Below are 16,005 nucleotides of genomic sequence, written 5' to 3'. Positions count from 1 at the left end.
GTCTTTCTTGATCAGTTTTCTAATAATGAGATTGTTACTATTAATTAAGGTTCTACTGGGCAGCTAGGTGGTTCAGTGGATAGAGCACCAGCCCCGGAATTAAGAGGACCTGAGTTCAAATTCGGCCTTAGACACCTAATAATTGTCTAGCTGTGTGACCTTGGGCAAGTCACTTAACCCCATTGCCTTCAAAAAATAAAATTTTCAAAAAATTAAGGTTCAACTGCTACTTAATGCTGTTATCATTTACATTAATATAGTTGTATATATTGTTCTCTTGGGTTTGCTTGCTCCTTTCAGCATCATAGCATATAAGTCTTCCCATGTTTTTCTGAATTTGTCATATTTATTATTTCTTTTTTATATAATAATATTTTATTATATTCATATACTACTGTTTAAGTCATTCTTTTCCAGTGGTTTTATTTTATTTTGGAGGACCTTCTTCTGTTGTTGACTTCCTTGGGGCATATGGCCAGTACTAGGTTCACAGTATTATAAAGTATATAAATAGGTAAGTCACGTTTCTTTTTTTCATTTTTTTAATTTTAGAAAGATTTTATTCATTTTCAGTTTTACAATTTTTCCCCCAATCTTGCTTCCCTCCCCCACCCCCCATAGAAGGCAGTTTGTTAGTCCTTATATCATTCCTATAGTATGCATTGATCTAAGTTGAATGTGATGAGAGAGAAATCATATCCTTAAGGAAGAAATATATAATATGTGATATAGCAGAGTTACATAATAAGATAACATTTTTTTTCAATTAAAGGTAATAGGGCAGCTAGGCGGTGCAGTAGATAGAGCACTGGCCCTGGAGTCGGGAGTACCTGTGTTCAAATCCAGCCTCAGACACTTAATAATTACCTAGCTGTGTGGCCTTGGGCAAGCCATTTAACCCCACTGCATTGCAAAAACTAAAAATAAATAAACAAACAAACAAACAAACAAACAAACAAACAAACAAATAAATAAATTGAAGGTAATAGTCTTTGGTATTTGTTAAAACTCCATAATTCTTTCTCAGGATACAGATGGCATTCTCTATCGCAGATATCACAAAATTGTGCCTGATTGTTGCCCTATTGGTATGAGCAAGCCCATCAAGATTGAACATCACCCCCATGTTGCTATTAGAGTGTACAGTGTTTTTCTGGTTTTGCTCATCTTGCTCAGCATCAGTTCATGCAAATCCTTCCAGTCTTCCCTGAAAATGAAGTCAGCAGCCTGTCAAGGAAATCCAAAAAAATGCTGAAGAAAATAGCATGCTAAAAACCAGCTTAGGTCAAATGCATAAAACAGTTCAAAAAGTTATGGAGGAGAAGAATGCATTAAAAAGCAAAATTGGCCAGATGGAAAAAGAGATAAGAAAACTCTCCGAGGAGAACAAATCCTTCAAACAAAGAATAGAACTCAGGGAGATTGATGAATTTATGAGAAACCAGGACTCAATACTTCAAAACCAAAAAAATGAAAAATTAGAAGAAAATGTGAAATATCTCATTGAAAAAACAACTGATATGGAAAACAGACTTAGGAAAGATAATTTAAAAATTATTGAAATACCTGAAAGTCATGATCAGGAAAAGAGCCTTGACATCATTTTCAAAGAATTACTACAGGAAAATTGCCCTGATATTCTAGAAGCAGAGGGCAAAATAGAAATGGAGCGAATCCACTGATCCCCCCTGAGAAAGAGATTCCCAAAAAACCAACCCCTAGGAATATTGTAGCCAAGTTCCAGAACTCCCAAATCAAAGAGAAAATATTACAAGCAGCCAGAAGGACACAATTCAAATACCGTGGAGCTGCAGTCAGGATCGCACAGGACTCAGAAGCAACTGCATTGGAAGCTCATAGGGCTTGGAATATAATATACCAGAAGGCAAAAGAGCTTCGAATGCAGCCAAGAATGAACTACCCAGCAAGGCTGAATGTCCTCTTCCAGGGAAAAAGATAGACTTTCAATGAACCAGGGGAATTTCAAATGTTCCTGTTGGAATGGCCAGAGCTGAACAGAAGATTTGATCTTCAGATACAGGACTCAGGTGAAGCATAGAGATTGGAGGAGAGGGGGGAAAATATGAGGGACTTAATGAGGATGAACTGCATGTATTCCTGCATAGAAAAATGACACTGATAATACTCATATGAACCTTCTCAGTTAATAGAGCAGGTAGAGGGAGCTTTTATAGTTGAAGCACAGGAGAAAGCAGAATTCAAAGATAAAATACGGTGTAAAAATGGAGTCAATAGAAAAAAAGGGAAATGTAATGTGAGAAAGAAAAAGGAGAGGAGGAATAGGCCAAGATATTTCATATAATAAGATTTTTCTTTATTACAATGAGCTATTGCAATGATATGGAATGAGGGAAGACAAGGGGGAATGAGGGAACCTTTGCTCTCATCAGAGGTGGTTAGGAGAGGAAAAAGAATATATACTCAATGGGGTATAGGTATCTGGAGTAAGAAGGAGAGAGGGGGGACGGGGAAGGGGGGGATGTGAGTCATGGAGGAGAGGATGGACCATGGGGGGGAGAGTGGTCAGTTATAACACATTTTCTTTTTTACTTCTTGCAAGGGGCTGGGATTGGATGTCCTGTCCAAGACCATAGGGCCAGGTGGATGGTGGGCCTAAGGGGTGGTATGGGGGCTCAGGGCCAGGGATCTGTCTGCTGCGCCACTCAGCTACCCTACAGCAGAGTCAGAGTGAAAGGAGAGAGAAAATATAGTACATGGTAGTGGAGAAATATGAAAGGAGGGAGTTGCGATCAACAATGGCAAAGGTGGAAAAATATGGAAGTAACTTTTGCCATGGTCTTATCATAAAGAATGTGATCCACCCGCGACAGAGTTGTTGGTGTTGGAACAAAGACTCAAACACATTTTTTATTATTATTATTTTTAGAGGGGGTGCAGGGCAAATAGGGATGGGTGGCCTACCTGGGGCTGCATAGCAGGGTGATCGTTGTGTGTCTGAGGCCAGATTTGGACCCAGGTGCTCCTGGCTCAAGGGCCAGTGCTCTGTCTAACACCCAGCCACCCCTACTATTATTACTATTTTATTTTATTTTGGGTCTTTTTCTTTTTTTTTTTTGCAGGGCACTGGGGTTCGGGTGGCTTGCATGTCACACGGCTGGGGGATTGTTGGTGTACAGGCTGGATGTGGGCTCGGGTGCTCCTGGCTCTGAGACTGGTGCTCCATCCATTGCGCCATCTGGCCATACCTGCAATTATTACTATTATTTTTAAATTTTAATTTTTTTTCTCTCCCCTTTACTTTATCAGCTCAAGCAACTCTATATTTATGGGGGGAGGGGTATTTCATTTACTCTTAAACAAGAATATTTTATTAATGTAAAAAAACATTATTTGTACAAAATGAGAATAAATATTAAATAAAATTTTAAAAAATGAACATAATATGCTTTGCTCTGCATCAAAGCGGCTGTCAGGGGATATATTATATCTTTAAATGCTTACATAAATAAATTAGAGAAAGAGGAAATCAATGAACTAAATATGCAACTAAAAAATTAGAGAAAGAACAAATTAAAAAACCCCTAATTAAATACCAAATTAGAAATTCTAAAAATTAAAAGAGAAATTAATAAAATTGAAAGCAAGAAAACTATTGAATTAATAAACAAAACCATTCCCCAATTCAAAATTGGTCAAGAGATATGAACAAGGCAGTTTTCTGACAAAAAAAATCAAAACTACTTATAAAGTGCTCTAAATCACAATTGATTATAGAAATGCAAATTAAAACAATTCTAACGTGACACCTCACATCTATCAGATGAGTTAGTATAACTGAAAAGAAAAATATTGAAGGGAATGTGGGGAAGTGATCCACTACTGCACTACTGATAGAATTCTGAACTGATTCAATCATTCTGGAGAGCAATTTGAACCCATGCTCAAAGGACCCATGTGCATGCCCTTTGACTCAGCAATGTCACTACTAGATCAATATCCCAAAAAATATATTTCCATATATATATATATATAGAAAGGAAAATGATCTATACATAAAAAAATTTATAGGTTTTTTTTGTTTTCTTTTCTTTTTTTGTGGTGGTGACAAAGAATTGGAAACCAAGATGATGTTCATTAATTGCGGAATGGCTGAACAAATATGATTGATGGAATATTATTGTGTTGGAGCAAGATGCTTTCAGAAAAACCCAGAAAAACTTACATGGATTGATACAAAATGAAGTGAACACAACCAGGAGTTATAAATAATAATAGCAATATTGTTTGAGAATCAACTGTGAATGACTTAGTTATTCTTAGCAATTCTAAGACAATTCCAAAGGACTTATGAAAAATGCTATCTACCTCTAGAGAAAGTCTGGAGTCTGAATGCAGATCAAAAACATACTTTTTATTTTTTTCATTTTTATTTATTTATTTTTAGGTTTTTGCAAGGTACATGGGATTAAGTGGCTTGCTCACACAGCTAGGTAAAATGTACTTTTTTAAAAAATTTATTTTTCATGGATTTTTTGGTCCTGTGTTTTCTTTCACAGTATAATTAATATGGAAAGGTTTTGTATGACTGAGGAGGAAAAAATTTGAAACTCAAAATTTTAAAAAATGAATGCTACAAATTGTTTTTACATGTAATTGAAAAAATTAAATATTCAAAAAAGAAGAAAAAAAATGAATGAGCAGCAAAATTGCTTCAATTTAGCTTTAACCTGCTCATTTCCATAGCAGTCTGCTGCCTTATCTTTTAGCCTTTTTCTATAAATAAATGGATGAATGAACAAATAAATAAATACAGTTCACAGATCCCAAGTTAAGAACTCTTGCTCTATACCTTGACTACACAGTCCATATTGATCCTTCCCTTCTCTGAAGTTCTGGTGCATGTGTGGTCAAGTTTCTTGTTGCCTAATTGTTTTCTAATTGAATCTAATTAAAGTCTAGTTCTCCTAGTTTCTTAGGACAAAGGAAATAGCTTACCATTGTTTTTTGTAATATAAATAGGATGACTGGTTATTTCAGGCTGAGTCTCATGGGATTTGTTTACCCTCTTCATAGTCCCAGTTCAGTTCTCAGCTTTGCAAGTTTAGAAATTTAATTGTATTGGTTCATTCAGGGATATTCAAGCTTTGAGGAACAGCTCATGCTAACCACACACACACACACACACACACAGAAACCACAACACCCCCCCCCAACACACACAGAAATAAACCACAACACCTAGCATAGGGGAGGGAATTTGATAAAAACATATTAATATATGAATAAGCCACATATCAATGATTTAAAATGTCCAATACCAAGAATTCTTACCTATTCAGTTAACTTATATTTTATGCCTTGTGAGTTTAACACAACTGGGCACAGGGACAGCTCTTGGCCAGAAGTCATTCACAGTCCTAATATTTTCTGTGGCCCTAGGAATGTCAAGATGCCATCTACCATCTGCTCAAATGTTTGCCTTTTCTGAATGAATGCATTCTTCCTTCTAAGCACTGTTGATTGGACGCAGTAAAACATTTTCTGACTTTATTCAAACACAGCACTTCCCTACCATGAAATCACATCTTTCAGTTCAAGAGTTTCAAATGGTATATGGGGTTCTCAGGATGGGAAGAAGACATGCAGAAAGAATAACGATTTTTGGAGCAATGTAGACAAAGGTGACAACTGAGAAGAGATACAAATCAAAGGAGAAAAAAACATCAGTGATCTTGGAAGTCAAACAAACCATTTGAGCTCTCATCCATACCTTACCTCCCAACCTGTCTGCTGGAAAGAATGAGGAGCAGTGCACTGTTTATAAAAGGACTAGACTGGGAATCAGGAGACTCTCCATACATTCTCTCAGTTTGGCTCCACTAAAAACTACTTGAATGAATTTGATAGTCACTTAACCCTTTTCAGGGTCTCAGATTTTCCAGATTTAGAATCCCATAACAACAATATTTCCCCCACTCCTCATCTTTTCTCCACCTTCTATCTCAAAAAATATTCAAGGAACAACATTTAAAAAGCAAAGAAACATTTTATAGGGTAAATTGTTCCTGCTGGTTCCTGTGAGAGTGACTGTAAAAGGGAGACTGCAGCAAACCAGTCTCCTCCTCTAAGGTCTATGTATCTCCCATCTTCACTACAGGCCTATAAAGAAGTATACCAAGGCACAACATGGCAATTAGAAGGCATTAATAATTGTCTTCTACATATTTAACCCAAAGTTGACTAGGATAATATACAAGCAGCTATGATAATTACTAGGGAACAAGGAGTTTTTTTGGGGGGGAGGGAAGGGGTAAAGAGAGGGAGAGAAATAGGCAGCTAGGTGACTCAGTGAATAGAATCCTGGGCCTGAAATAGGGAAGACCCATCTTAATAAGTTCAAATCTGATCTGACATTTACTAGCTGTATGAACCTGGGCAAATTACTCATCCTTGTTTGCCTCAGTTTCTTGTTTGTAAAATGAGCTGGAGAAGGCAATGGCATACTACTTCAGTATCTTTGCCAGGAAAACCCCAAATGGGATTACAAAGGAGTAGGACACTACTGAACAACAACAAAATGGGGAGAGAGTGGTGGGTGGGTCCAAGGACTGCAGAAGTGAGAGAGAGTTGCCTGGGTTAGAAGGCCTGTAATAGGAAAAAGAAAAATGTGGGAAAAGGGGAAACATGTCACCAATGGACAAAGAAGAAAAGTCAAATTATTCTAGCATTATCTTCATTTAACAAAAGATCTAACTAAAGCCTCAGCACATTGTATTCCCACATTTCTCCCAGGGAGATAAGAAACTATGGGAATACAAGCACTTTGAGCCAAGATTTTCTTCTACAGTCTACAAATCTGTATAGTTTTAGAGGGCAGGAGTTACTTCAGGAGAGAGACTTTCTATTGTCCACAGTAGAGAAGGATGATCTACTTAGTTCTTAGAGAGGGGTGATGACTATATCCACTAATCCAAGATTACCAAAGAATTTAGTTGGAAACAGACCATATGGAGTAATACCTATTGATTCATGGGATGGAGCATTTTGAAACTCTTTTCCTCAACCTTCCCAACTAACAATGTATCTCACCAATGGTTTGAGTGATAAACTATGTCTCTAAATTCATGGTGGCTATCCCCTCCCCTTCTAACTCTAGGAGAGTTTAGTCTTTGTGTCATAATCTGGGAGATTGTTCACAATATAGAATAGCACTTTTATCCTTTTTCAATCTCTGATGAATTTGGGAAGGACAAATCAGATATTCTTTTTTTTTTTGCAAGGCAATGGGATTAAGTGGCTTGCCCAAGGCCACACAGCTAGGTAATTACTAAGTGTCTGAGGCCGGATCCAGGGCCAGTGCTCTATCCACTGCCCCTCCTAGCCATCTCTAAATCAGATATTCTAATTCAATTCAATAAACATTCATTAAGCACTTAAAATATACAAAGTACTGTGTTAGTAACACTAAGGCAAAACCCAAATAGTTCTTGCCTTCAAGGAATTTGCATTCTACTGGAAAAATTTGTGTAACTGGGCTTCCCACACAAGCTTAGATAATTTTTTTAATAGAATGACTCCAGTTTGGCAGAGATTATTTCATAGCCACAAGAGGACCAAAGTTGGTACCAGAGCTGCTTAAACAAGATTAAGGTAAACAAAAGACTTTAGAATGTCTCTTAACTAAAGACTTCAGAAAAAGAATTTCTCCTTTCATGAGAGATTGAAGTGTCTCTCTGGGTTCAAGCTGAGATCTTATCTTGTTCCCAATAGTTCTTTCATTCCTGTTAATGTGTTTTCTGATATATTCAAAACTGTTACAACTCTAATTTCTGATTGCTGTTTAGATTGGATTATAGGTTTTTATCACTATTTGCAATGGATTATGGAATAACCAGTAATCAGTGGAAAGGAGTCATGTTAGCAAGTGTTAATTTATGAGTTACCCTTGTCCTTGATTTGAAGAATTTTCAATCTAGTATGAGAGATAACACATTTACACAAACAGCTACAATAATGAAATGTGTGGTAGTGAAAAAGTGAATTATGAATGACACTAGCTAAATAAAATGGAAGAAAACAGGTTTCACTTCATAACAATCAAATTAGCAAAGATGATAAAAATCAGAAAAGCTTGTGGCACATGCATATTCTTATAGGCACACATATATATATATATTTTTTTTTTGGCAAGGCAATGGGGTTAAGTGGCTTGCCCAAGGCCACACAGCTAGGTAATTAGACACTTAATAATTACCTAGCTGTGTGGCCCTGGGCAAGCCATTTAACCCTATTGCTTTGCAAAAAAAAATCAATTGGAAAATTTGGGAGAGAAAATTAATAACTTGCAACAAGAAAACACATCTTTGGAAAATACATTTGGACAAATACAAAATGAGAATAATTCTCTCAGATCCTCAATTGAACAAATGCAAAAAAGAAAATAATTCTTTCAAAACCTCAGTTGGTCAAATGTAAAACTCTTACAAAAATAGAATTACCCAATTGGAAAAGGAGTTGCAAAAGGTAAATGAAGAAAATTCTTTTTTTTTAAGGTTTTTACAAGGCAAATGGGGTTGAGTGGCTTACCCAAGGCCACACAGCTAGGTAATTATTAAGTGTCTGAGACCAGATTTGAACCCAGGTACTCCTGACTCCAGGGCCAGTGCTTTATCCACTACACCACCTAGGCACCCCTGAAAATTCTTCTCTTAAAGAAAAGAATGGAATCTGTGGAAATGAATAACTTCATGAGATAGCAAGAGACTGTTAAACAAAATCAAATAATTGAAAAAAATAGAAGAAAATCTAAAATACCTTATTAGCAAAACCACTGACCTCCAGAATAGATTGAAAAGGCACAACCTAAGAATTATTAGTCTACCTGAAAATGTTGAGGAGAAAAAAAGCCTGGACTTAATATTACAGGATTTAATGATGGAAAATTGCCCTGATATCATGGAACCAGAGGGCAAAATAGTTATTGAAAGAATACATTGATCCTCTCTAGAAAGCAATCCTAAAATGAAAATACCAAGGAATGTTGTGACCAAATTCCAGAACTATCAGATAAAAGAGAAAATCCTGCAAGCATGCAGAAACAGTTTAGATACCAAGGAGCCACATTAAGGATTCTGTAGGACCTGACTGTATCAACATTAAGGAGTTGAAGGGCCTGGAATGAGATATTCTGAAGAACAAAGGAGCTTGGAATGCAGCCAAGAATCTATCACCCAGCAAAAGCTGAGCCTTCTCTTCCAGGAGAAAAAGATGGACATTTAATGAAATGGGAGGCTTTCAACATTTCCTGATGAAATGTGCTAAATAGAAAATTTGGACATCAAACAGGAGGCTTAAGAGATACATAAAAAGGTTTAAAAAAAGGGTAAAGAAAAAACTACTATCCAATAAGATGAAACTGGCTATATCCCCACCTGGGAGAAAGATTTTCATAACTCTTGAGAATTGAAACTCCATTAGAGAGGATATACTTAGCCAGGAGTGATGGACACTCATGATTTATCCATGAGACTGCTATCCAATAAGATGAAACTAGCTATATCCCTACCTGGGAGAAAGACTCGAATAATTCTCGAGAATTGCAACTCTATTACAGAGAATTTAGTGATGGACACTTGTAACTTTTCTGTGACTCAGATAGAATACAATACTTCCTTAAAAGGTAGACAGTAAGGAGATAGGAGGATGGAGGGAACTGAATGGGGTAAATCTCATTACATTAAGAGATACAAAAGACTTATTGTAATAGAGGGGAAGAAGGGAGGACATGAAAAGCACCTGTATCTTCCTCTCATCACACTTGGCTTAAAGTTAATTTATGCACACACTCAGTTAAGTTAAGAAACTTATCTTACCTTTCAAGTATTAAAAGAGGAAAAGGGGAGGGGGGATGGATAGGGGAATAAAAGGGGAACTAACAGAAGGAAGGGAAGGAAGAAAGAGAAAAGGGAAATGGGAAAGAAAGGGGAGGGGGGTTGATATAGGAGGGCAAACACACTGAAGGGGGTGGTATTCAGAAACAAAATACTGGGGAATATGGATAAAGTGCAAAAAGGGGAAAAATACAAACAGAGGGAAGATAGCATGGAGGGCAATAAAGAGTTAGTAATTATAACTTTGAATGTGAATGGGATGAGCTCTCCCTTAAAATGTAAGTGATAGCAGAGTGGATTAAAAACCATAATCCTACAATATGCTGCTTATAAGAAACTCATTTGAAGCAGAGAGATACATATAGAGTAAAGGTAAAAGGCTGGAACGAAACATTTCACTTCAGCTGAAGTGAAAAAAAGCAGGGGGTAGCAATCCTTATCTTGGACAAAGCAGCTGCAAAAATAGATAGCGTTTAAAGAGATAAGGAAGGAAACTATATCCTCCTGAAAGGTACCATAGACAATAAAATAATTTCAATACTAAATATGTATGCACCCAATGGTATAGCGTCCAAATTCTTAGAGAAGTTGAAAGAGCTACAGGAAGACATAGAGAGCAAAACTCTACTAGTGGGAGACTTCAACCTCCAAGTTAAGTAAACAGATGGTTAGAAAACCTAGATATAATAGACTTATGGAGGAAATTGAATGGGGATAGAAAGGAATATACTTTCTTTTCTGCAGTACATGACACACAAAAATTGATCATGTGCTAGGGCATAAAAACCTAATGATCAATTGCAGAAAGGCAGCGATAGTGAATATATCTTTTTCAGATCACAATGCAATAAAAAATCATATGCAATATTGGGCCAGGGAGATATAGACCTAGAACTAATTGGAAACTGAATAACCTCATTTTAAAGAATGAATGAATCAAACAACAAAATATAGGAAGAATTAACTATTTTATCCTAGATAATGACAATATGAAACAACATACCAAAACCTATGGGATTCACCGAAAAGAGCTATCGGGGATATATCTTTAAATGCTTACATGAATAAATTAGAGAAAGAGGAAATCAATGTATTAAATATGCAACTAAAAAATTAGAAAAAGAACAAATTAAACCCCCCCAATTAAATACCAAATTAGAAATTCTAAAAATTAAAGGAGAAATTAACAAAATTGAAAGCAAGAAAACTATTGAATTAATAAAACCAAAAGTTAGTTTTATGAGAAAACCAATAAAATTGATAAACCCCTGGCAATTTGATTAAAAAAAAAAGACCAAATTGTTATTATCATAAATGAAAAAGGTGAACTCATCACCAATGAGGAGGAAATTAAAGTAATAATTCAGAATTATTTTGCCCAACTCTATACCAATAAACTTGATAATCTAAGTGAAATGGATGAATATTTACAAAAATATAAGTTGCCCAGGTTAAATGAAGAGGAGATTAAATACCTAAACAACCCTATCTCAGAAAAAGAAATTCAACAAGTCATTATTTAACTCCCTAAGAAAAAATCTCCAGGGCCAGATGGATTCACAAGTGAATTCTATCAAATATTTAAGGAACAATTAGTTCCAATTCTATATAAACTTTTTGGAAAAATAGGTGAAGATGGAACTCTGCCTAACTCTTTCTATGACACCAATATGGTGCTGATACCTAAACCAGGAAGAATTAGAACAGAAAAAGAAAATTATAGGCCTATCTACTTGATGAATATAGATGCAAGAATCTTTAATAAAATCTTAGCAAAACTGGAGCAGCTAGGTGGTGAAGTGGATAAAGCACCGGCCCTGGAGTCAGGAGTACCTGGGTTCAAATCTGGTCTCAGACACTTAATAATTACCTAGCTGTGTGGCCTTGGGCGAGCCACTTAACCCCATTTACCTTGCAAAAAACAAACAAAATCTTAGCAAAATGAGTACAACAAGTTATCACTATGACCAAGTAGGGTTTATCCCAGGAATGCAGGGTTGGTTCAATATCAAGAAAACTGTTAGTATAATTAATTATATCAGAAATCATATGATTATATCAATAGATGCTGAAAAAGCTTTTCACAGAATACAGCACCCATTCCTACTAAAAACACTAGAGAGTGTAGGAGTAAATGGATTGTTCCTCAGAATAATAGGCAGTATCTATCAGAAGCCATCAACAAGCATTATATACAATGGGGATGAGCTAGAGGCATTCCCAATAAGATCAGGGGTGAAACAAGGATGCCCATTATCACCACTAATATTCAGTATTGTATTAGGAATGTTAACTTCAGCAATAAGAGAAAAAAAAGAAATTGAAGGAATTAGAATTGGGAAGGAAGAGCCAAAACTCTCACTCTTTACAGATGACATGATGGTATACCTAAGGAATCCCCCCAAAAAATCATCTTAAAAACTGCTAGAAATAATTAGCAACTTTAGTAAAGTCACAGGATATAAAATAAACCCTCATAAATCCTCAACATTTCTATATATTACTAGCAAGATACAGCAGAAAGAGCTAGAAGTAAGTAACCTCAGACAATATAAAATACCTGGGAGTCTGTCTGCCAAGGCAGACTCAAAAACGTTTTGAAAACAATTACAAAATGCTTCTCACACAAATAAAATCAGATTTAAATAACTGGGCAAACATCAACTGCTCATGGATAGGTCGAGTAAATATAATAAAAATGACAATTCTATCAAAATTAAACTACCTGTTTAGTGCCCTACCAATAAAAATTCCAAAAAATTACTTTAATGAGTTAGAAAAAATTGTGAAGGGGTGGCTGGGTTGTGCAGTGGATAGAGCACCAGCCCTGGAGTCAGGAGTACCTGAGTTCAGATCCGGCTTCAGACACTTAGTAATTGCCTAGCTGTGTGGCCTTGGGCAGGCCACTTAACTCCATTGCCTTGCAAAAACCAAAAAAAAAAAATGTGAATAAATTCATATGGAGAAATAAAGTCAAGAATTTCCAGGGATTCAATGAAAAAAATGCAAAAGAAGGTGGTTTAGCCTTACCAGATCTAAAATTATATTATAAAGCATCAGTCATCAAAACTGTCTGGTACTGGCTAAGAAATAATGTGGTGAATCAGTAGAATAGACTAGGTGCAATAGCAGGAAATGATTATAGTAATCTGCTGTTTGATAAACCCAAAGAGTCCAGCTATTGGGATAAAAACTCTCTTTGATAAAAACTGTTGGGAAAATTGGAAATTAGTATGGAAGAACTTTAGATTAGACCAACACCTCACACCCTATACCAAGATAAGATCAAAATGGATACAGGATCTAGACACATAAAACAATATTATAAGCAAACTAGAAGATCAAGGAGTAATTTACCTGTCAGATCTATGGAAAGGAAAGCAGTTAGTGACCAAGGAAGAGGTGGAGAACATCACTAAAAACAAACTAGAAAATTTTGATTACATTAAATTAAAAAGATTTTGCACAGACAAAACTACTGTAACCAAGATTAAAAGAAATGTAGTAAATTGGGAAACATTTTTTACAACTAGTATTTCTGACAAAGGACTCATTTCTAAAATATACAGAGAACTGAGTCATTTTGAAAAAAAAAGCCATTCCACAATTGACAAATGGTCAAAGGATATGCAAAGGCAATATATAGATGAGGAAATCAAAACGATCAATAGTCATGAAAAATTGCTCCAAATCATTACTTATTAGAGAAATGCAAATTAAAGTATCTCTGAGGTACCACCTCACACCTCTCAGACTAGCCAATATGACTAGAAAGGACAATGATCAATGTTGGAGGGTATGTGGGAAATCTGGGACACTAATACATTATTAGTGGAGCTGTGAACTCATCCAACCTTTCTGGAGAGCAGTTTGGAATTGAGCCCAAAGGGCAACAAAAATGTGCATACCCTTTGACCCAGCAATACCACTACTGGGTCTATACCCTGAAAAGATGATGAAAAGGGGTAAAAACATCACTTGTACAAAAATATTCATAGCAACCCTGTTTGTGGTGGCAAAAAATTGGAAATTAAGTAAATGTCCTTCAATTGGGGAATGGCTTAACAAACTGTGGTATATGTATGTCATGGAACACTATTGTTGTTCTATTAGAAACCAGGAAGGATGGAAATTCAGGGAAGCCTAGAGGGATTTGCATGAACTGATGCTGAGAGAGATGAGCAGAACCAGAAAAACATTGTACACCCTAATAGCAGTATGGGAATGATGATCAACCTTGATGGACTTGTTCATACCAACAGGGCAACAATCAGGCACAATTTTGGGATATCTGCGATGGAGGATGACATCTATATCCAGAGAAAGATTTGTGGAGTTTGAACAAAGGCCAAAGACTATTACCTTTAATTAAAAAAATGTTATCTTATTATGTAATTCTGTTATATTACATACTATCTTCCTTTAGGATATGATTTCTCTCTCATCACATTCAACTTATATCAATGTATACAATGTAAAGACTAACAGACTGCCTTCTGTGGGGGTGGGGGAGGGAAACAAGATTGGGGAAAAATTTCAAAACTCAAAATAAAATCTTTCTAAAAAAAAGAAAAAGAAAAAAATTTTAAATAAAATTTTAAAATAAAGATCCTAATACATATACATATGGATACATATCTTTTAAAAAATCTCTGATAGTAGATATATATAATATATAATATAATATTAGTTACTTGAAAAAGTTGAACTGTATTGTCAATGGTTAAACTGATGTGTGATGTTGTAAAACTGATGTATGGGTTCACCTGTTGCTTCATTTTCTGGTTATGTGAAGGAGGCTACAAGAATGGGCTTTGAGGATGGTGAATTGTACACACCTGTATTAGAAGACTTCCAGGGGTGGCTAGGTGGCGCAGTGGATAGAGCACTGGCCATGTAGTCAGGAGTACCTGAGTTCAAATCTGACCTCAGACACTTAATAATTATCTAGTTGTGTGGTCTTGGGCAAGCCACTTGACCCCATTGCCTTGCAAAAAAAAAAAAACCCTAAAAAAAAAAAGATTTCCAAACAGCTGAGCCACCACACTCTTCTTTCCACCATGCTTTACAATTTGCTGTGATTCCTAGCAGGAAAGAAAGTCAGCTTCCCTCAAGGACTTCTTTGTTAGCACCACTATATTCTTAACCCCTGGTGATATTAAGATTTAAATGGTGATTAGTATTCTCCTTACAAATAGGGAACATGAAAAATAATTCCTTTTCTTAGAAAGGTTGGGGAATCTCTGGCAAAGATGAAATTTTCTTTTTGTTCCCAGTCTTTCTCAAAGGGAACCAATGACATCACAAAGGTGTTGTCTTGACTTGTATGTGAATTGAATTGAAGCAGAGCATCACAAATTCATCAACCTCATGCTCTCCTCCCAAGTCCTAGATAAATATGAAATATTCCTCAAAATCTTTCAATTTCCTTTGCTCTGACTTTGGGCTCAATATACAACATAAACCTAACTAGTTTGTTTTTCTAAGGGGGAACAAACACTGTGTTTATAATCAAATCTGGATTGGGCAAGTCAAATGTTTCTTCTCTTGTGAAACAAGGGAGTTGGATTAAAAGTATCCAAATTTTCTTCCAACTCTAAAAAGACTATGTTACTAATGGAGTTTCTGAGATATAAAGCACAAGTCTAATGGTCATTAGAAGATATATCCCTCGAATGTAAATAATGTAAATTGGTTTGATGCTTTGCAAAGCAGTTTTTTTTAAAGTTTGGTTAGCATCAGTTGTCAATAGGTAATCAGTGCCACAAAGCATGTGAACCCAAAGAGTTCACACCCCTTACAGAAGTTTGCATAATTATGACTGTACATCAAAAAGAGTAGGAGAAAACAGAAAGGAATATGGCATGGGAGAAGAAAGGTGGGGGAAAAGGGACAAAACATTTCCCGAAGGGAAGGACAAGTTGATGGCAAAAGTTGCATTCTTGGGTACAGGATTTAGACGTAAAGGACAATACCATAAATGAATTAAGAGATCTGTCAGATCTATGGGAAAAAGGAAAAATTTATGACCAAAGAGGAAATAAAGAACTTTGTAAATTGCAAAATGGATGGTTTTGACTACCATATTTCTAAAAACTGGGAGTGTCTTATGCAGTGGTTGTAGATTTTTTAA

Source organism: Macrotis lagotis, chromosome 5 (genome assembly GCF_037893015.1).
Source record: "Macrotis lagotis isolate mMagLag1 chromosome 5, bilby.v1.9.chrom.fasta, whole genome shotgun sequence".
Classification (NCBI taxonomy): domain Eukaryota; kingdom Metazoa; phylum Chordata; class Mammalia; order Peramelemorphia; family Peramelidae; genus Macrotis; species Macrotis lagotis.
The sequence above is the reverse complement of the archived record's forward strand: the minus strand, read 5'-3'. Positions refer to the sequence as shown.